Here is a 22089-nt window from a genome sequence, read left to right as displayed (position 1 = left end):
TTCCTGACCCAGGGATCAAGTCCATGTCTCCTGAATCTCCTGCACTCCAGTTGTGTCAGACTCTTTGGGAAACTATGGATTGTAGCATGCCAGGCTCCTCTGTCTATGGGATTCTCCAGGCAAGAATATTGAAGTGGGTTGCCAGGCCCTCCTCCAGGGGATCTTCCCAACCCAGGGATCGAACATGTGTCTTCTATATCTCTTTGCATTGGCAGGCAGATTCTTTACCACTGAGCCACCTGGGAAGCCCTTGTGAAAGTGTGAAAGTGTTAGTTGCTAAGTCATGTCCGATTCCTTGTGACCCCCTGACTGTAGCTTGCCAGGTTCCTTTCTCCATGGGATTTCCCAGGCAAAAACATGGGGATGGGTAGCCATTCACTTTTCCAGGGGATTTTACCAATGCAGGGATTGAACCCTGGTCTCCTGCACTGCAGGCAGATTCTTTACCATCTCAGCCACCATAGAATCCCTTATGGATATATAAGGGAAGCCTTTATAGATGCATAAATTTTATATTTTTATATTTATACATTATATATATACACATTTATATTTATATACCATTGTATAGCAATATTGCTATTTGTTCATCTGTCAGTGGACTTTTAGGTTGCTTCCATGTCTTTGCTATTGTAAGTAGTGCTGCCATGAATATTGTGGTGCATGTATCTTTTTGAATTAGAGCTTTTGTCCTTTTTTTTTTTTCCATTTATTTTTATTCGTTGGAGGCTAATTCCTTTACAATATTGTAGTGGTTTTTGCCATACACTGACATGAATCAGCCATGGATTTACATGTGTTCGCCATCCCGATCCCCCCTCCCGCCTCCCTCTCCATCCCATCCCTCTGGGTCTTCCCAGTGCACCAGCCCTGAGCACCCGTCTCATGCAACCAACCTGGGCTGGTGATCTGTTTCACCCTTGATAGTATACTTGTTTCAATGCTGTTCTCTCTGAACATCCCACCCTCACCTTCTCCCACAGTCTAAACGTCTGTTCTATACATCTGTGTCTCTTTTTCTGTTTTGCATATAGGGTTATCGTTATCATCTTTTTAAGTTCCATATATATGCGTTAGTATACTGTATTGGTCTTTATCTTTCTGGCTTACTTCACTCTGTATAATGGGCTCCGGTTTCATCCATCTCATTAGAACTGATTCAAATGAATTCTTTCTAATGGCTGAGTAATATTCCAGTCTTTTCTGGGCATCTGCCCATGAGTGGAATTGGATCATATGGTAGCTCTATTTTTAATTTTTTAAGGAACCTCTATACTGTTCTCCATAGTGACTGCACCAGTTTACATTCCTGCCAATAGTGTATGAGAGGATTCCATGTTTCATACCCTCTTCAGCATTTATTATTTGTAGACTTTTTGATGATGGCCATTTTGACTGGTATGAGGTTATATCTCATTGCAGTTTTTGATTCTGATATTCTCACTTTTAAAATGACATTTTCTTTGACTATATAAACTATGGTACTTTTTTTCTCCCCTCAATACTTTGAAAATACTATTCCACTGTTTTCTAGACTCTGTTGTTGCTGTTGAGATGTTAAGTATCAGTTTAGTTGAGCTTTCTCTATAGATAATTTGTCCTTACTCTCTGTCTTTGGCAATTGTACAGATTGTGGATTTTTTGACTCTAAGATTCATTCTTTTCTCTTCTTCCTGGTTGTTCTTGAAGAAAGCTGACAATTCGGGCTGAATTTCAAGGTTCCAAAATCAGTTTTCTTCTGCCTGGGCTCATCCAGTGTGAATCATTGGTAACTGACTGGAGGAAAGGAGAAATAAGAATATTTCTCCTTTGTCAACTTGGGTTACATTTCCAAGTACTGCTACTTCTCTGTGGTGACCCAACTGGTTCACCAGGACTCCATATTTTACCCCTCCATCTCTTGCCATTGCTAAAAAATTTCTGGGTTGTGTCACCATACCTTGGTTCACTTATCAGCCTCTTCTGCATACATCATATTATTCTCATTTTAAACACTGTGAGTTGTGTTTTCTTTGATTGGATCATCAGTGATACAGTGTTCTAGATTTCATTATAATGTCTCTAGGTTTGAATTTATTTTTAATTATTATTCTTAAGACTTGGTTTATACATCTAGTGTTTCATATCTTTCTCAGTTTTGGAAAGGGCCCATTATTGCTTGAGATATTGTCCTTTTGTCTTTATTTTCTCATTCCCAACTAAACTTTAGACATATGTTAGCTATCTTTATTCTGTTCTTCATATTTCTTAACCTCTTTGCTTAAATTTTTCATTTTTATCTTTTTATTCTGGGTAAATTGCTTAGGATTATCTTTCATTTCAGTAATTCTTCCCTTGTCTGGCATCTAATGTAATATAGCCTCATTCCAAATGTTAACTTTAATATAAATTTTATTCCTATCACATCTGCTTTTTCATGTTTTTTCTTATTTTTGCCTCTTTATGTAAATAGTTTTTATCATTTTAAATGTTTTATCCCACTAAATTCTGGTATTAATATTCTCTTCTTTCAGTTCTTAAGGCTGTGCCCTCCCAATTCATTTTCTAGCTTAATGCTCATATTTGATGTAAAGCAGTTTTGTGTCTGCTGATTCATATGGAAAAGCTTTTCTTTAGCTCTGATATTTCTGATATGTAAGCTCTTCTTAATTGGTGTTTGCTTTACCTGTGAGACTCCCACATGATCTAGGTTGTTGAAGGTGTCCTGCTAGAGAGGTGTTTTTTTTTTTTTTTCTTTTTCTAGGTAGTCCACGCAGTAACTGGCCATTCTCTGTGATTGCCATTATTGTACAACTGCCTTTTGTCCCTGAGTCTTCCTGATTATTACTGAATTGGATAATACCCCCGGGGTGTTGTGGGAACAACATGAGGCCTTGTCCTTCACATTCCTTTTTTTCCTGTCTTTTTAGAATTTTAATTTATTGAAAGATTAAACATTTAAAAAGTTTTATTAGTGTATATGTTTGTATATTTTCTGTTTTAGATATGTTTTAACAGGAACATTTCTAAGATTTTATAGAAAAGAGTAGAGCATACTTCTCCCAGGGGAATTTTTATCATTCCTTTGGCTTAGATGTTTTTGTTTGTATTTTTTCCCCAAGGATACCTTCCTAACTCATTTTTGTATTTATTCATGTCTTTACCTGAATGTGATCTTTCAATGATGCTGTCACTACCCATCCTATCTGAAATTTCAACCACAAATCTCCCATCTTAGAATTTATTTCTCCTTTCCTCACTTTATTTTAATTCTTAGCATTGACCATTGTCTATCATTCTATGCATTCAAATTATTTTCCTTGCTTATTGTCAGTTGCTCACACAAATACATAACTTCATTGAGATCAGAAATTTTTGTCTGTTTTGTTCATTCCTATATCTTCACCACCTAAAATAATGACTGGCTTAAAATAAAGATGCAATAAATATTTGCTTAATGGATAAAATATTCAATGGCTGTACATCATGTGCCTGTCCCTGAACTAGGTGGTGATGATAGAAAAGAAAGAAAAATGGGCAAGATTCCAGCCCTCATGAAGATGGCAGTCATACAGAGAACATAGATAGACTTAAAAGTCAGTTTATCACAAGTAGACAAAGGTTATAATTTCAAATGAACTCGTTTAATGAACTTATTGATATCAGGTGGGCATTCTTTGAGGTTGCATGGTGCTTACTGTTGATATGCAATGCTTCTCGACCTTTTATTCTTTCTCTTATTTTGAGAAGAGAACAAAGAATACACACACAAACACATCAGAGACAATACTTAGACAGAAAACAATTTTAATGAAGGAGCTGGCATAAGATTGACTAACGTAGTAAGAAAATGAAAGCAACTAATTATGAAAAATGATACTTAAAAGTATGTTAAATGATACTTTAAAAGGCACCTTATCTGCCTCCTATGAAACCTGTATGTAGGTCAAGAAGCAACAGTTAGAAATGAACATGAAACAATAGACTGGTTCGAAATTGGTAAAGGAGTACATCAAGGCTGTTTATTGTCACGCTGCTTTTTTAACTTATATAGCGTACCTCAAAATACTGGGCTGGATGAAGCACAAGCTGGAATCAAGACTGCCGGGAGAAATATCAATAACCTCAGATATGCAGATGACCCCACACTTAGGGCAGGAAGCAAAGAGGAACTAAAGAGCCTCTTAATGAAGATGAAAGAGCAGAGTGAAAAAGCTGGCTTAAAACTCAACATTCAAAAAACTGACATCCAATCCCAAAACTTCATGGCAAGTAGAGGGGAAGCAATGGAAACAGTGACGGACTGTTTTCTTGGGCTCCAAAATCACTGCAGATGGTGACTGCAGCCGTAACATTAAAAGACACTTGCTCCTTGGAAAAAAAGCTATGACAAACCTAGACAATATATTAAAAAGCAGAGACACTACTTTGCCTACAAAGATCCATCTAGTGAAAGCTATGGTTTTTCCAGTAGTCATGTATGAATGTGAGAGTTGGACCATAAAGAAAGTTGAGCACCAAAGAATTGATGCTTTTGAACTGTGGTGTTGGAGAAGACTCTTGAGAGCCCCTTGGACTGCAGGGAGATCCAACCAGTCCGTCCTAAAGGAAATCAACCCTGAATATTCATTGGAAGGACTGATACTGAAGTTGAAGCTGAAGTTCCAACTTTGGCCACAAGATGTGAAGAGCCTGATTCACTGGAAAAGACCCTGATCTGAGAAAGAAAGAAGGCAGGAGGAGAAGGGAATGACAGAGGATGAGATGGTTGGATGGCATCACCGACTTGACGGGCATGAGTTTGAGCAAGCTCCAGATGATGGTGAAGGATAGGGAAGCCTGGCATGCTGCAGTTCATGGGGTTGCAAAGAGTCAGATGTGACTGAGCGACAACAACTCTAAATTCTGGTGCCCTGTAATTTTACCTAAAGAGCTGGTACACATTTGCCTTTTACAACTCTGCAGGTAGTGCCCAGATGAGGATATGCTGTCGCCTTACCGCAGTAAATAATAAAGTTCACAGCTATACTTACACAGGTTGAGTTTTCAGCATGTGAAAGATGTGTTAAGAATGTTAAATCTCTAATAGGTATTTAATATACATTTCAGTTGATGTTTCTACTAACTGTAATGGTAGTAATTATTTTATTTATATGTGGGAAAGGTGTGTCACCTAAGAAAAAGCTAATAGATTTTTTGTCAATTTTTCTTTTATGTTAAGATGCCTTTTCATGTCTAACCGCAGTTATGTTCCTATTACTCTATCTTATATATATATATATATACATATATATATATATATATTTTTTTTTTTTTTTACTTATTGTCCCTCACATCTACTTACTTTTTTCTTGCCTTTAAATCCTTTTTGTTTTATTTTTCTCTACCCAAAATATCTGTTCTTGGGCTTTTAGTCAAATCACATCTCTATTTTGCTGGAGACATTGGCTGGCCAACACAAAAGAACTAATTTGTAGTAAGCCCCTTCTCCTAAATGCCATGAATTATACTATCAGTTGCTTTCAGATATACAATCTTATTCAATTACCATTAAAAACTGCCTGTTAGACAAAAACCCCCCATCTTAAATAAGATGAAACTGAGTATTTAGGGAGATTATGTAAATTCCCCTAGGATACACACTTAGTAAGCTGGAATTCAAATCCTAAACTTCTTATTGGAAGTGGTTGCTATTCTTATTATAATTCCATTGCATCTCCTAGATATTGTACCTCCACACTACCTAGTATTGCTTTTGAAGTTTGCCATTTATTGAACAAAATGTATAATAAAAGAGTGCCTATAGCTTCAAGACTTCCATTTGGCAGATAGACTTGGAATGTAGAGAAAACAACAGTAGAGGTAGCTGTTACCTATCTAATTTTACAGTCTTTCTTGATTGAAAACTGCTGCTCCAAACCTTATATTTACACATCTGTCCAATAATTATTGAGTGTTTATTGTGTGTCAGGCACTAAACCAGACCCTGGGTATAGAGTGCTGAACAAAATAATGTGGCCTCTATGGAGTGTACAACCTAGTGAGGGAGAGGGAATAAACAACTAAACCAGTAACCACATGGATAATTCAAACTACAATGGATTCCAGAAAGAACAAAACAATGGTTGGGTCTGTCTCAGGAACAGCAGTCCGATCCTGTCTCTCTGAGACCTAGAAGAACCACACAATTGGTTAGGAACTGCAGAATTCTTTCAGGGATCTGTGTGTGTCAAATTCTACCATACCAGCCATCTGCTGAAGAGGGAGATAAGGATCAACCTGTCCACCTCAGGATCAAATCAACCAAGCTTTGTAATCTGTTATTAAATTTGAGACTCAGATTCTGATAATTTAGTTTTGTACTGATTAAGAGGAAAAATAGGAAGGAAGAGTCAAAGAAAGAAGCTGCAAAATCAGGTCTCCTGCATTGCAGGTAGATTCCTTACTGTTTGAGCCACAAGGGAAGCCCCATTTAACCCACGCTGCTGCTGCTGCTAAGTCAGGTCAGTCGTGTCCAACTCTGTGAGACCCCATAGACAGCAGCCTACTAGGCTCTCGTCCCTGGGATTCTCCAGGCAAGAATACTGGAGTGGGTTGCCATTTCCTTCTTCAGTGCATAAAAATGAAGAGTGAAAGTGAAGTCGCTCAGTCATGTCTGACTCTTAGCGACCCCATGGACTGTAGCTTACCAGGCTCCTCCGTCCATGGGATTTCCCAGGCAAGAGTACTGGAGTGGGGTGCCATTGCCTTCTCCACATTTAACCCATACCTACTATTAATTCATTCGGTTATGTACTAGGAACTAATGACATAATGGTGAATAAGACAAAACCTGTGTTTCCTATTTTTACAGTCTTATGTGAAAGACAATTACAATGCTGTGTGATGATTATTATGACAAGATTAAGCACAGGACATCAGATTCTCGAGGAGGTGACACCTAAATTAAGACCCCAGGAATGTGTACAAGCTGGTCAGTAGAATTTTCACATTCCATAAGAATAAATCTTTTCCATAGTCATAGCTTCAAGTTGAGAATATTTTGAAAATATTATTTTTAACATTTTTCTAAGCTTTAATTTGGTTAATTTTCTTTACTAACCCTTAAACTTTAATGTACAAAGTTAAGTTTTACAAGTCATCTATTAAAAAACTATTTTCTATTTAACAAACTCTGAAGTGTGACTTATAGGATAGAATCATTAATATTTAGTATATTGTGGATCAGGGTTCTATGGAAAGTTCAAATTCATCATGTTTATACATAAAACTTGATATTAAATTGTTTCATTTTAAGTGGTAGCCAATAATAATAATAGAAATTTTACATACAGAATTATTTTGTAAGCTTAGCTTTTACTACACTCTGTAGCTTTATTAGAGCAAGTGTGACCTAAAGTCTAGAGAGACCAACTGTGCCTTGGATTAACGGGTGTTTATCATAAGATTTTCTTTTCCTTCCTTATTGCCTTTTATCAGTTTCCAGTTCACAGAGCTGATAAATAGATAAATTTTGCTTCTCTTTGTTCCCCTTTCTGATAGGGCTAAATCTAACTTATAAATTATAATCTAATTTATAAAAATAAGCATAACTAACAAGTTTTTCAAGTCTGCTTTATAATTATATTCCTCTTAATCTTCATAAACTTTCAGTTCAAGTAAACTCCAGAACTCAGGACACCTCAATGTAAAAAGATAAGCTGGCTTTATTGATTATTAAAACCTACATTGTATAATAATATAATAATGATTGAGCACCCAGATCAATTGTAGTCTGGAAGAAGTAAATACATATTAAATAAAATAAAAGTATTTTAGATTACACAGTATCTTTTCTTAAAATAGACCAAATTTAAAATGTAAAACACTGAATATTCCTAAGAATCCTCATTCAGTCAAGGGGGAAATAGTTTTTAGTTTAAATTTAGGCTCAGAGCTCTTTTATGGAGCTATTGCTTCTGCAGACACAGCTGAGACTTCACTGCCTTAAGTGAATTGCTGCTATTGTTCAGTTGCTAAGTCGTGTCAGACTCTTTGGGACTCCATGAACTGTATCACACCAGGCTTCTGTGTCCTTCACTATCTCCTAGAGTTTGCCTAAACTCATGTCCATTGAGTCAGTGATGCTATCCAACCATCTCATCCTCTGTCACTCCCTCCTCCTGCCGTCAATCTTACCCAGTATCAGGTTCTTTTCCAATGAGTTGGTTCTTCATATCAGGTGGCCAAAGTATTAGAGCTTCAGCTTCAGCGTCAGTCCTTCCAATGAATATTCAGTGTTGATTTCCTTTAGGATTGACTGATTTGATCTCCTTTTAGTCCAAGGAACTCTCAAGAGTCTTCTCCAGCACCACAATAAGTGAATTAGGTATTAGATTTATTAATGGCTCAAGGGGTAACATTAAACACCCCCTCTTCCATCACTAGCCTGGCCCATCCAGTATGAAGGGAAGATAAACTCAGTCAACATAGCACAAAGTCAGACCTATTCAGTTCCCACAGGGGAACACAGCTATGCCAACCTAGAAATAGAAAGAACTTTAAAAAAATCCTCTATAGTTTATCTCCATCAGGAATGGTACTGATAGTAACTTCACCCTCATAAAACCCAAAGAATTCTAGGGATTATGTAAACTGCAATGGATTCTAAAGACACTGTGTAACAATTCTTAGTTTGTGCTGTCCTCCAGATCAAAACAGAAACAAGGACTAGAACCTCAGTATGTATTCATTTGTGTATTTTAAGCCCTTCTATTTGCAAAACCTTGTGTTATATGTGAACTCGGGTCATTTGCAGAGTCTCTTTAGAATACATAAAAAAGTGATACTGTTCACATGTGATTTTTAGAGAGATTACAATACCTGGTCCTGATTCCGGCTGAATAATTATGTTTACCTTTGCCCTTATAGTTCCATTTCCTGATTGTTTCAGTTAAGTGTAGACAGTGGTCCTTCATTTTTCATTCAGAAATGGGCACATATTACTTAGATTCTACTGCCTTCCTCTTCCTTAATAGAATTGGTGCTTTAAAATGCTGATTAGAGTTGCACATTGTAGCTATTAATATTGTTTGAATGTTTCCTGATTCATAAATGTTCTGTGAACCTCCAGCACATGACTGGCTCCTAGATGAGCTGTGGAATAGAAAGTGATAATTGAGCAAGCTATCTTTCTAACTCCTTACTCCTTCTTTAGCTTAAAGGTACAAACATCCTCTCCTTTCCTCATACAACTAGGACAATACTAATAGCGTCTGTTCAGCAATGTTTACTTTCATCCTGTGCTAGCTCTTTTACATGCCTATGGCGTATAATGTGTACTTAGTCACTCAGTCGTGTCCAACTCCTTGCGAGCCCATGGACTGTAGCCCACCAGGCTCCTCTGTCCATGGGATTCTCCAGGCAAGAAAACTGGAGTGGGTTGCCATGCCCTCCTCTAGGGGATCTTCCCAACCCAGGGATTGAACCCAGGTCTCCCGCATTGCGGATGGATTCATTACCATCTGAGCCATCCAGGGAAGCCCAAGAATAGTGGAATGGGTAGCCTATCCCTTCTCCAGGGGATCTTCTGGACCCAGGAATCGAAACAGGGTCTTCTGCATTGCAGGTGGATTCTTTACCCGCTGAGCTTCCAGGGACGCATAGGCACAAACAATCTTATAGGTTAGGTAACATGATCATCATTTTTGTTGTTGTTTAATCACTAAGTCATGTCCAACTCTTTTGTGACCCCATGGGTTGTAGCCTGCCAGATTCCCCTGTCTATGGGATTTCTCAGGCAAGAATACTGTAGTGGGAACTCCTGAATACTTAATACTGAAGTGGCAACTTGCTTCTTCAGTGGATCTTCCCGACCCAGGGATTGAACTCATATCTCCTCCATTGGAAGGTGTATTTTTTACCACTGTACCATCAGAAGAACCTGATCATCATTTTACAGACAGGGAAAACGTAACTCATTTAAGATCTTGCAATTGAAAAGAGAGATCTAGAACTCAATTCTAGGTTTCTCTGGTAGCAAAAGCTAATCAGCTATCCACCATCCTGCCTCATATAACTCTGCTGTTGGCCCAGACCCACAGGTCATTGATCCCATGAATAGCTCCTCTTACTGCGTGGCGCAGCCTCACACAGGCTGACCCACTGACTGAACCTGAGGGCCATAATGTGGCGCTCGCTTCAGAGAGGCAAATGCCCACTGTGGTTACAGGTCACAAGGATACTGTGTGCTGCATCCTTTTATCTGCACAGCCAAGTGCTTCACATCCCTCACTCACCACCCCCCTTGGCTATTAGGGATTCCCCTAGCACTGGTCTGTCCAGCCTTACCTTCTTTTCTTTCCCTGGAGGTGATTGTACAGCATTGTTTTTGGCAAAGTTAGCAAGTAACTCACTTATTTACTTCGGGTGACAATAAAATAAATATATCTTGTTAATAATTGTGCATATGTTAATAATTATGCATATGTAGCTTTAGATAATCTGAGACAGTCTTACACATCTGGTATCTGAGATTGAATCAATTTTCTTTCATACCGGTCTCCTACTATATAATTCTATTGACAAAAAGTAGACTACATAAGGATAAAAAATACATACTTATAGTAATTTACTAGGGCATTTTATAAGTGATACACATTCATGTACTTAAGACTTTTTGAATGTTATGTAAATATCAGTTTTTGCTCAATAATACAAAAAAGTAAACCTGATATGTTTTTTTCAAGTGTGCCAGATCTGTCACAAATTCCTTAAACTATATGTATTGTGTTTATGTCTTTATCTGAGCTGTAGTACATTTTTTTTTAATTTTGTTTTTTTGTTGTTGTTTTTTAAGACTATTATTTTGGATCAGTTTTGGATCCACAGTAAAATTAATAGAAACACATTAATTTTAAAAGTACTTTTAAATTGTTAGCTCTATGAGGGTAAGGTGTTTTCTAATTTATCTTTTAAAATATAATGGTTAACAGTACTTTGCATGCAATAGATGCTCACTAAATACTGTTGACTTATTAAATAACTTAGTTTGTAATAGGTTGAACAGATTTGTAGTCCTAAATTGTTCTTGCTATCATTTCACTCTGCATAATTAAGGAAGTTTTACTAATATGATTAAAAAATGTGTTATCAAATTACTGGTTTCTATTCTAAAGCAATGGGATAAAAGAGACCCTGGCTGTACCCCTATGAGAAACCAGGGAGGAAGTGTTTTTCACTGTAGGTATTCTTAGTGAATTTCATGTGTGACTGAGTTAACTTATTTCACATACAAAGGTTAGATTTATCATTTCCATATGGCACTCAAACTTTTTTCCTTTACCCTTCTCTGACAACTAATGTTTTTCTTATTATAAAAGTAATGTTTATTGTAGTGATTAACTATGTATGAAAGTAAAAAGAAAAAATTAAAATCATGCACAATCTTATTATCCAAATATGATCACTTAATTTTTTATGTTCTTTTTTTTTTTCCTCTCAGCCACACAAATTCTATTATGTCCATACAGTTTGTACTCTATGTTTATAACATACTTTAGAACCACGAACTACCTTGCAGATGGTTTCAACATATTTCTTTATATGGATGTGCTATATATTTTTCTACCGTTGAAAATTTAGCTTAGTTGTTAGTTTTAGTTTTTTGCTAACATAAATCTCTAAAGTTTAGAATTAAAATTACTGAAGAATTAAAGATTCTGAATTTTAAATTATTAATCATATTACTCAATAGTTTTCCAGAAAAATTTTAGCAATTCATACTCCTCTCAGAACTGTATGAAGAGGTGTTTCATTGTCATCATAAAAATTATTTTTTCACACTTTTAAGCAAATTTTATCAACTAGACTTAATGACTTTAATATGTTCCTATCATCAACTATGTTCAGAAGTATAGAGATTAAATATTTTAGTTTGCTTTCAGAGAGATTATGAAACACATTTAAGGGTCACAGTAGTTCAGAGGCTGCATTTTGCAATACAATTTCCACTTTCATACAATTACATTTTGGGTCTAATTGTAAACTCTGCATACTTTGTTTAAGCTGGACTTCTTTACCAATACCTACTTCGATGGCAGTTTTCTCACTGTGTTGCATTGAGGCATCATATCTAGTGTAACTTTAGCATTTCCTCTTATAGAAATCTCATTTCTATTTGCTGTTGTAACTTGAAGTTAATGAGCCTAGAGCTTATTTTTATTTATTTATGCATTTCTGTGGACTGATCTACAAAAGCACCTTTCTTTCTCACCACTCCAACCTGAGCATTGATGAATCTGAGTGTAGATGAATCTGAGTAGCAGTCATATTTGTATTAGGAAGGCGATAGTCATGGAAGAATACCAAAGAAAAAAATCAATTTTAAGTGTTTGTTTCATCCTCTGGTAAAAATATTTTCGTTTCAGAGACCATGGTGAGTCTTAGTCCCTTGCTGGTACTTGTTTTTGATCACACTGCTCCAGGAAGCTGTGTGTGCATATATTCACACATATGAATTTAAGGTGAACTGAAATATCCTATGGGGAAAATTCAGATATAAAATAACTCACCTGTTTAAGGACTACAGTCTTTTCTACTTCTCTGCAGAAATTGTCTCAGCATAAATACTGGCTCCACTTTGAAAATTATTTTTACTCACAAAATATATTTGTTTTACATTTCAGAGTACCTGATAAATTGCAAGTCTGTCTGTGCCCCATAGCTGCACAGGTATGTATGTGAATTACCTATAGTTATGTTAATCTACGTTTTAGCTGGTAAGTGATTACATTTGGGGGCATTAAAATTGCTTACAGATTTCATAATGTGAAAATGTTAATTTTTGAGTACATTCAATATTGACAAGCATCAAAGGATATTACATTTTATACATACCTTGCATTTCACTCTATTGTGAGAAGCAAATAAACATTTCTAAGATTTGATGAAGCAGAATAATTTTAGTTACAAAGTATTCATCTAATGGAAAAATTAGAGACTGTTTTATGGAACTGTTTTATTAAAGTGGCTCCTGATGTGGGAACAGAGACTATTGCAAAACCACTGTTTTTGACAGTATTGTCTTATTTTAAAACTTTTTTTGTGTTACTTTTGAGTTTATTTTCTGTGGTGGCTGCTTTAGGTAAGGAGCAGTTGCAGATGTACTTCCTGTCTGCTGCACTGTCTCAAGCACTAGAGTAATGGGAAAAAAAATGTTTGCACCTGTTTAAAAATCTCAACTATGTGGTGTTGTGGTTTCTGGGCAACAGGCAGGAATTCTCAAAAGCTTGGTTGCACCTGCTCAATTGTTGTTTGCAGCTGTGTCATATGATTGAGCGCACAGAGAAGCTTGTTAGCACATTGCTTGTGCTGTTACATATTTTGTGTCCTCCAAGTTTGAAAGATTCTTACTTGATGTAGTCTTTGAGCTATTACATTGGTTTACTATAAAACTCATTGATTTTAGTTCCCAAATATTTTATCCAAATTCTTCGTTCTCAGTCTCAAATATTTTCTTAGCAACTGTTGACTGCCCTAGATAATATGTATGCTAACTTCTCCAAAGAATACCTGGGGAGAGTAGATCTCTCAAGATAACTGGGTTGATAATAATTTTTGTCCTCATAGAGACATTTTCTGTTTGGCTCAGTTTCACTATGTTGGCAACCCCACTGTGTGAGGCTGGATGTAGTTATTGATCCATTTAGCTGAACAGATTTGAAAGCATTTGGCTATTAGTGGACACATGGGCCATTTTCAGAAAATTTAAGTGATATTAAGAAAATTCAAGATGATTTCTTGAGTTGTGCATGTGTCTCCATTGCAGCTGAGTGGAAGTGAGAGAGAAAATAAGGAAAAATTAGATGATTATTTTTGAAAAGGAACTAAAATCCAGATGTAAAACTTAAGACTGTAATATCATCCTTTAGTTTTATCAAATCCTGAAATTGAAAGTGAAAGTCACTCAGTCGTGTCCAACTCTTTGTGACCCCATGGACTATACAGTCCATGGAATTCTCCAGGCCAGAATATTGGAGTGGGTAGCCTCTTTCTCCAGGGATCTTCCCAATCCAGCGATCGAACCCAGGTCTCTCGCATTGCAGGCAGATTCTTTACCAGCTGAGCCACAAAACAAGTCCTTTATCAAATCCTAGTTACTTGATGTTTTTTCCTAAGCATTTCTGTTAGTGATGTTTCTTTTAGGTAATAGCTCTATACGTTTTCTGACAAGTATCTATATTTTTAACATAGACAAGCTATTATGAACTATAGCCTGTACTAATTAGGTAAAGTTCTATAAATATAATATAAAAAGTGGCAACTCAATATACAAAGCATTTAATTAAATAATTTATTTGGTAATACCAAATTCCTGATATTGAAAACTTATTCAAATAACTTGCATTAATCTTTTTAAAAATGCTAACAAGTTTCTATTGATATTTAGTAACATAAAATCTTAGAGCTTGTGTATCTTCTTCTACTGACCTGTTTAAATCTGTTTTTTTTTTTTTTTTTAACTACCATAATATGAATTTATTTGACTTCTTTGGGAGTAAGAAGTATAGGTACTGAGCTAAGTGTATGGTTTTCCCACAGTCTCTTAATGAAATGCCTTGTACACGGTAGGTGGTAAGTAAATGTTGAATGAATGCTTGTATAAATAAAACATTTCTGAAAGAATAGAGGCCTAGAAACTTGTTATTTGCTTTATATTTTGGATGGTCTTCATGTACTTCCTTTAGTTCTCACACTGTGGATGAGATGGAGATGAGACTACTGATAAATTCTTTCCTTAAAATGAGAAATGAATATATAAGAATTGATACTCAACACAATCAAGAATTGCCATAACACTATTTGCTAATATACTTTGCGTTCATTGTGCTGACTATGAGAAAAGTCTTTACATTATCCCTATTTTACACAGAATGCTGAGGTATTCAATGACTAAGTCACTAGTCACCTTGAAAATGTTTTCAGCATAGAAATAAATAAATGTCTGTATTATATGAGCAATGCTATGGCTTTCCTAAGCAATCATTTGCTCCCCCAAAGCCTCCTATCCCGACCCTATCGCTATCTCACTGAAAACACAAACTATGTGGGCTTTCTTAGGGTCGGGTAGATCAGATCACATTTAAAAATTTGTGTTTTCCTAAACAGAAGTAATGGGCCCTGTATTTACTGTACACATGTTTATAATTATGGTTTCTGTTATTCACTGAATTCTAACTGTAAACAAATGAAGAAAAAGCCAAATAGAAGTAGAGTCAAAATAGTGTTCATCATGACTTGCTTTAGTTAACGCCCCTCTAAAGTTCCATTGTGTATGGCACAAGGCAGTCATGTAACAATGGCAGAGGGAGCAAAGTGGTCCCATTATCTGCATCAAAACATCTTTCTTAGGCATCTCAAATTCTGGTTGATGATATTCATGTGAACTACTAGGTTTGGAAGTACGCCAGCTCTTACCTCTGGAAACAAGCTTTTCTTTCATCTTAGTTTACACCAGTGGGTGAGAGATCAATATCAGGGATATTATTTTTTTCCAGAAACTTAGTGTGGTAGAATCAACTATATTCTTTTGTTAGACTAATATTCGAATTGAGAGAGAACCAAAACTATGTATTAGCTAGAATACTAAACCAGATGATAGCAGATGCTTCAGTACTAGGAATTATAGTTTGGAGTACTCAGGAGGGAGAGATCACTAAACCCTAGGATTGCTGAGCATAACTGCAGATATCCCCATGATTTCAGGGTTAAAGAAAGAAAAGGTTAAAGGAAGAAAATATTTACTGAGGACATAGCATGTCTAGATATAATTTATTTCTCTCTCCCTTTCCTTTTCTCCCTCCCTCCCTCATTTCCTTCCTTCCTTTTATTCCACACAATAATTAAATATGTACCATTTGTTAGACACTGAGTTAGGCTAAATAGATAAAACAGTGTCCTTGCTCTCAAAGAGCATACAGAGATATGTCAGCAGAGCTCCTTTTGTCTTCACCACTTCTTAGTGTAGACCCAGTCAAGTTAACCTAATTTTTTTGTTTGGTTTGTTAGTCCTTTGGAAAATTGGAAAAATAGTAGTATCTACATTATATATTGCTGTGTTGAGTTAGATGTAACAACACATGTAAAATTCTTAGTTCGGTGGTTGGTATATAGCAAGTGCTGAATAAATCTTAGCCCAACTACTATTATTTCCAACACTATTCCCACCACTACTACAATTTAGATGCTGAAGGCAGACCATTCTACTTGCCTGAGAGCAAGTATCTTGGTCTGGACATTGTCACATTGATTGTTCTAAAAGTTCTATCTAATTATCTCTAATTTCTTTTAGAAAAAATTCTAAAAATCACAAAAGGTTAGAAGTTGAAGGGTTCTTAATGGTTTTCTAGTTAATATCTTTGCTTTATCCATGATGAGAAAATAAGCTCAGAAAAGTTCATGTACTGGTCAGGGTTACACAGTATAGTGGGTAGTTCAGTTCAGTTGTTCAGTCATGTTCGACTCTTTGCAACCCCATGGACTGCAGCACACCAGGCTTCCTTGCTCATCACCAACCCCTAGAGCTTGCTCAAACTCATGTCCATCGAATCCATGATGCCATCCAACCATCTCATCCTCTGTCAACTCCTTCTCCTCCTGCCTTCAATCTTTTCCAACATCAGGGTCTTTTCCAATGAGTCAGCTCTTCACATCAGATGGCCAAATTACTGGCACTTCAGCTTCAGTATCAGTCCTTCCGATAAATATTCAGGGTTGATTTCCTTTAGGATTGACTGATTTGATCTCCTTGCAGTGCAAGGGACTCTCAAGAGTCTTCTCTAACACCACAGTTCAAAAGCATCAATCCTTTGGTGCTCAGCTTTCTTTATGGTCCAACTCTCACATCAGAACATGACTACTGGAAAAACCATAGCTTTGACTAGATGGAACTTTTTTGGCAAAGTAATGTCTCTGATTTTAATATGCTGTCTAAGTTTGTCACAGCTTTCCTTCCAAGGAATAAGTGTCTTTTAATTTCATGGCTGCAGTCCCCATCTGCATAGGTCTGTCACTGTTTCCATTGTTTCCCCATCTGTTTGCCATGAAGTGATGGGACCAGAGGCCATGATCTTAGTTTTCTAAATGTTGAGTTTTAAGACAGCTTTAGTAGGTAAGAGCTCCAGTATTCTTGCCGAGAGAATCCCGTAGACAGAGGACCCTGGTGGGCTGCTGTCCATGGGGTTGCACAGAGTCAGGCATGACTGAAGTGACTTAGCATGCATGCATGCACTGGAGAAGGAAATGGCAACCCACTCCAGTGTTCTTGCCTGTAGAATCCCAGGGATGGAGGAGCCTGGTTGCCTGCCGTCTGTGGGGTCACACAGAATTAGACACGACTGAAGCAACTTAGCAGCAGCAGCAGTAGGTAAGAGATGTAGAATTTGAAACCCAAATTCTGGATTCTTAGTCTAGTGTGAGATACCTCATTTAGATACCTCACTTTTTTTTTCTGTGAATGGTTGGAGAGTTGATTGCTTGTCTCTAAGAAGTAAATGGACTCTGTCAAGTTGTTGGAATACTAACTGTAAGACAAGCTATTGCTGTACTTTATATAAAAAAATCTCAGATATTCGTCATAAGGGGATTAATTTCATCTAAATTGATTGAAGCCTTTCAGTTTGTGTCTGTGAATAACTGGCTTCTTCTTAAGGAGAATCAAGTTTAGCAAGATGTTTACTATCTAATGACTTCAGAACTTTAAAGGAGTCTGCAAATACCATAAATAAATCACCATCTTTGAACCTAATGTACTCACGGTAGCTGGATTCTAAATCTCTTGCCTATCTCTGAAGGAGCTTTACAGTCACTTTCACTTTTCACTTTCATGCATTGGAGAAGGAAATGGCAACCCACTCCAGTGTTCTTGCCTGGAGAATCCCAGGGACGGGAGCTTGGTGGGCTGTCGTCTATGGGGTCACAGAGTCGGACACGACTGAAGCAACTTAGCAGCAGCAGCAGCAGCAGCAGTAGAGTTCAAATGACCTTCAGTGAAATTCCAGTTCCACAATTCAGTAGCTATGTGACATGATCAAGGTTGTCTAACCTTACTAAGTCTCAAGGTTCCTTATCTAAAATTTGATGGTAATTATGCTTACTTTTTCAACAATGGGTGTGAAGATTAGAGTAGGTTAAGTATACAAAATACTTTATTTAGTTCATAACATACACTAGTGTTCCATAAATATTCATTTTCTTTTTTCTCATCCTGTTAACATACAAAAGATTTGTTATGACAGGCAGTATAGATATTTGGAGGAGGTATATCTAATTGTTACATGTATGTCTGCTCAGTTGTATATGACTGTTTGTCACCCAGTGGACTATAGCCAGCTAGGCTCCTCTGTCCATGGGGATTCTCTAGGCAAGAATACTGGCATGGGTCACCATTTCCTTCTCCAGGGGATCTTCCCAACACAGGGGTTGAACTCAGGTCTCCTGCATTGGCAGGTGAATTCTTTATCACTGAGCCACCAGGAAAGCCCCTGAAGGAAGTATAGGATTCACCCATTAGCAAAGTTAATTTTGGCAAAGTTAGTCTTTGATGATTGCTGTTGAGTGTCTCAGTTCAGCTTGGTTAGACTCACCATTTCTAACTGTACATGCTACATGTCTGTAGAAAATGGTGCTATTTAAAGAAAAACTCAAGGTGAAGATAATCACATTGACTTGAATGTCTGTTGATTATGGAAATGTGCCTTGCAATGGAAGCACTGCAGATACAACTCCCAGGCAACTGTCACTCCTCTTTTGAAAGTCAATACCCTTAAAACTAATCTCCTGCAAACAATGAAGAACCCATACTTGCCAATTAAACCCTGTACTCTTACACGCATCCTCGTGAACTAAAGGAGGTTCTGTTGGCAAGGTTTTCACATTCTAAGCAGCCACAGATTTAGTGAGCAAAGTTGGCCAGAAGTAAATGGTTTATAAAGCTTTCTTTTACTTTTTCTTTTAGTAAAATATCTTGATAAGAAAAGTGGATTTATGAATTTGTATGTCTGGTTTTTCCCTTAATCATCTCTAGTAAAAACTAGACAATCTTAATTATAGTAAACCAGTTTATATATTCCCTGCTAGGCTGTCTCTTTCTATTGCAGTTGTATCTTCCTGAACAGCAACCAGAAAAGAAATAAAGGGAAAAAACACTAGATAATATATTAACTAGGCCATTGTTCAGTAAAGTTGACAAAGTTGACTTGCCTTATGTCAAATGTAGGGGTTTGACCACAATGAGTCAAGGCAAACATTGATGCTTAATGAAATTTTTATTTAGTTGAGTATTAGTTTGCTAGGGCTGCTGTAACAAAGTATCACAAACTGGGCAGCTTAAACAATAGAAATTTTCTCTGGAAGCCTGAGAGCAAAGTTTTGGCAGAGTTGGTTCTTTCTGAGAGCTATAAGGGAAAAATCATTTCTAGGCCTCTCTCCTTGACTGTAGATGTCCACCTTCTTCCAGTGTCTCTTCACACTGTCTTCTCACTATACATATCTCTCGGGGGTCCAAATTTCCCTTTTCTATAAAGAGATCAGTCGTCTTGAATTAAGGCCTTCTATGATTATTTCGATTTACCTTGATTATTTCCTAAAGACCCTATCTCCAAATAAGGTCACATTTTGAGTTACTAGGGTTAGGACTCTAACATATCTTCTTATGTGGTGTATGATTCAACTCATAACAGTTGGATTAAAATGTTAACATTTACAGAGTGACTTTTATATTCCAGAGAAATGTTTGTATATAGATACGTTGTGTTAGTTGCTCAGTAGCATCTGACTCTTTGTGATTGTAGCTCGCCAGAGTCCTCTGTCCATGGAATTCTCTAGGCAAGACTAATACTGGAGTGGGTAGCCATTCCTTTCTCCAGGGAAATCTTCCCAACCCAGGGATATATATAGTTATGTATATTATATTAATATATTATATATATACTTGATAATTCTTTCAGCAATCTTAGGTAGGTGCTGTTGTTTTGCCAATTTTACAGGTGAGAAAAAAAAAAGAATAAGCAATCTGCCCAAGATCATACTACCAGTAAATGTTAAATGGTAGTATTTGAACCCAAAATTCAGTTCTGCCTTTTAAATGTATCAGTTTCCTAACAACTCAGTCAAAAGCCCCCAAAATACTCTGAGCATTTAAGGGATTTTTTTTTCCTGTCATTAGGGTTTGTGCCAAAGGACATTTTATCCATCAAAAATGGTGCATTATGCTATTGTATAAATGTCCAGCATTGACTGCCTATATCTTCACTCCTGAATTTTTTGCTGACAGTTGTCTTTGAAGGCTGTGTTTTAGCTCTTCTGCACCTGATGAAGCTTTTGGATAGGATTTATTCTGAACATAGTTGCATGGGTTGATTCTGGCCCCGGTTTGTGTGGATGGCATTGAGAGCCAAGTCATGCTCAGGGTCTGCTTCTCAACACATGTGCACTCTGCTTTCCTTGTCTTTCTCTCTCTCCTCTCCTTCATCTTTGTTTTCACTCTTAACAGGTAGTTTATGATTTTTTTCCCCTTTTAGAGAATATCTGCCATTAGTTATTCCTTGAAAAGAAGTAAGTGTAAAGAATAGCAAAATAAGGGATATCTCTGCTTATGTGAAAGCCAGAATTGCTGTAGGTATTTACAATAAACTGGTCACAGCCTTGTTGTTAATCATTTACACTGAGGAGCAAGGGGCATTGTGCACCTCATTTTAAGTTTTCTATCTTACCATTGGAACAGTTTGTCCTCACTTTGAAGTCTTAAAGCAGACTTGCTCATGACCCAATTTCACTAATAATTCTCTTAAGTAACCCTTGTACTCATTTATAAGTTTTTTTTCCACCCACTGTCTGTCTAGCCTGGTTTAAAATTTTTATATATGTACTTTTAAAAAATTGATTAGCTGGAGAGCTGCCCATTCCTCTGTGCTGTATAATGCGGATTTAAAAACTGCACACAGAATTCTGTATAGTGTAATTAAAACTGACCCACATTTGGACCTGAGTACACCAGGACTTAGCCAAACTTGCCATGAGCTGAGTTCTGGTGGCAGATGGGAACTAATGAGGACACACTCCACTCCAGAATTTCCCAGCTGCTTGGCCCCTTTTTGTACAAACAAGGTTTGGAGCGAAGTCCAGATCCCAAGAGCATGTTCTGTAAACGCGCTGAACCCAATGATTTGGGAAATGCTATCACAAAATCAGACTATTTCAAAGTCTCCTTAAGACCTCAGCTACTCTCAGATTTTAAAGATGAAAATTCAAAGGGACCTTTTGTGCTCTCTCTCCAACCAATTTTTAATTTTAAAGTGAATTAAAATTACATTCCCCTTCCCACCCCAGCCCCCAGCTCCAGTCTGCTTTCCTGTGCCTGGGGACAGAATGATCACTTTTATCCAAATGTGGAGATTTGCAGGTGGTTGTCTTAGGATAGACAAGGTCTCCTTGCAACCTATAGATCTCTTCAACTGGTTTGATGTCCTGGGACTATTCAGGCAGATGTAATTGAATCAGTTTGAAGCAGCTGTAGCTGGCATGTGGTCTCTCAGATTGCTAGCACCTGCTTGTTTTTTTGCAACTCACTAGAGTGAAAGAAGTGCCAAAACCAGCATTGGTCTTGGAGCACATAAAGCACTTCAAATCCTATATTCCATTCTCCTTCCAATCTAGCCACATCACCACTGGTGCCTGAATTAATAAAGCCCCTTTTCATGATTATGTCTGAGGTAAACTTTTCCTTCTCATTCTTCTCTGTGTTGAGATCTGACAGTATTGACCATGCTAGTCCAGAAAAATAAGGGAGTGTAATGGTGATCAGGTGGCTTTGAGACTCTCTTATCATTAGACAACTGAGTAGCCTGTGGTTTGCAGAATCATTTAAATGAACGTACCAAATTCATTTGCTGTTCCAACACAGTCTTATTGGCAGAGAGAATGAGCAGTTAATGTATAACAAACTGTGAGCTGTTATGGAATATGATAAATACATTTGCTAAGCAGGAGGGAATAGAAAATGGAACTATTTCTTTAATGTAACTCTAAACTAATCGACATGGATTTATTCAGCACTTACTAGATATAAGAAGA

The 22089-nt window shown here is 37.0% G+C and overlaps 1 protein-coding gene across 11 annotated transcripts in view; it reads left to right on the top strand.

Moving 5' to 3' along the window:
• The window catches only part of ZBTB20 (zinc finger and BTB domain containing 20), an 858187-nt gene that overhangs the window by 215501 nt on the left and 620597 nt on the right, over nt 1–22089 (top strand). For 10 of the 11 annotated variants that reach the window (XM_065942514.1, XM_065942523.1, XM_065942509.1 and 7 more), the window contains one exon: nt 12645–12690. The gene's annotated coding sequence lies outside the window, so the exon portion shown is untranslated. Of the gene's footprint in view, nt 1–4813; nt 4945–12644; nt 12691–22089 lie in introns of those variants that run through there. The other variant, XM_065942517.1, reaches the window with a different exon arrangement.

This window comes from Muntiacus reevesi, chromosome 8 (genome assembly GCF_963930625.1).
Source record: "Muntiacus reevesi chromosome 8, mMunRee1.1, whole genome shotgun sequence".
Classification (NCBI taxonomy): Eukaryota; Metazoa; Chordata; class Mammalia; order Artiodactyla; family Cervidae; genus Muntiacus; species Muntiacus reevesi.
Note: the sequence above shows the minus strand (reverse complement) of the source record. Positions and strands in the feature narration are given on the sequence as shown.